Raw genomic sequence first — 1401 nt, 5'->3', positions numbered from 1 at the left:
CCCTCATTCATTGTCACTATGTGCCTTAAATATTTCTGTGAAATAATTCACTTTGACCACAATAAAAATTATTAAAAAAAAAAACAATAACTAGATATTGAGTTCCCATATGGTCCAGCAATACTGCTCCTGGAAATAAATCCTAGGGGGACCAAAAACACAATGCAGAAAAAGGCATCTGCATTCCTATGTGCACTTCAGCTCTAGTCATAATAGCCAGAATCTGGAAATAACCCAAGTGCTGAGAACAGGTGAGCAGATAAAGAAACTGTGCTATATCAACACAATGGAATACTACATAGCTACTAGAGAAAATGAAGCCATGAAATTTTCTTATACATGGATGCTATAGAAAATATTATACTGAATGAAGTTAGTCACAGAGAGGAGGATAGATATAGAATGACTGCAAGCATTTGTGGGATATTTAAAAAAAAGATAGTATAGTAATAATACCCAAAGAATAGGAATGAAAGCCATGAGAACTGGTCAATGGTAGGAAGCTTTCCACAGAGAGCAGAAGTTGTAATTAGAAAAGGAAGAGACTACTATGACAATGGTGATTGGAAATGATCACTTGAGAAAGAACTAGGTGCTAAAAGCAGATAAAGTGATAGGCATGATGCCTCCTTCAGTAACAATACTGCAATACCAGTGCCCTAAAATGAAGAAAGTGTGAGAGAGCAAGAGGAGGAGCGAGAAAAAGTCAGCAATAAGATGCAGGTGGAGAGGAGGATGGGGGGGGCAAGAGGGAAACTGGGGACATTGGGGGCAGGAAATGTGCATTGATAAAGAGATAGGGTGTTGGACATTGTATGAATGAAACTCAATTGTGAACAACTTTGTAACTGTGTACCTCATGCTGATTCAATTAAAAATTGTTTGTGCTTGCTTCGGCAGCACATATACTAAAATTGGAACGATACAGAGATTAGCATGGCCCCTGTGGAAGGATGACATGCAAATTCGTGAAGTGTTCCATATTTTAAAAAAATTGTTTAAGATAAATAAAAATTTAAAAACAGCAAACATGGGGGCTTTGAATAGCAAATTAGCACAGCAGATAAGAGGATTGCCTAGCCTACAGAAACCCATTTCAATATTTGACAATCCCATTATGGTCTGCAAGTCCCACAAGAAATGATTCCTGAGTGCAGAGCTGGGAGTGACTCTGAGCATCATTGGGTGTAAAAACAAACACACAAAAAAGACAGCAAACCATTTAAATATTTGCAAATAGAAAATATAATCATGCTACTCAAAATTTGAAAATACAGGGCCCAGAGAGATAGCATAGCGGCGTTCGTTGGTTCGAATCCCGGTGTCCCATATGGTCCCCCGTGCCTGCCAGGAGCTGACAGCCAGGAGTAACCCCTGAGCACCGCCGGGTGTGGCCCAAAA

The 1401-nt window shown here is 39.4% G+C and overlaps 1 non-coding gene across 1 annotated transcript; it reads left to right on the top strand.

Annotated features, from left to right (window-relative positions):
* Positions 1–884: 884 nt before the first annotated feature.
* Positions 885–988, top strand: LOC126033081 (U6 spliceosomal RNA). The gene has a single exon (XR_007504238.1). It is a non-coding gene; the product is annotated as a U6 spliceosomal RNA (small nuclear RNA).
* Positions 989–1401: the final 413 nt, after the last annotated feature.

The sequence above is a fragment of the Suncus etruscus genome, chromosome 16 (assembly GCF_024139225.1).
Source record: "Suncus etruscus isolate mSunEtr1 chromosome 16, mSunEtr1.pri.cur, whole genome shotgun sequence".
NCBI classification, from domain to species: Eukaryota; Metazoa; Chordata; class Mammalia; order Eulipotyphla; family Soricidae; genus Suncus; species Suncus etruscus.
The sequence above is the reverse complement of the archived record's forward strand: the minus strand, read 5'-3'. Positions and strand labels throughout refer to the sequence as shown.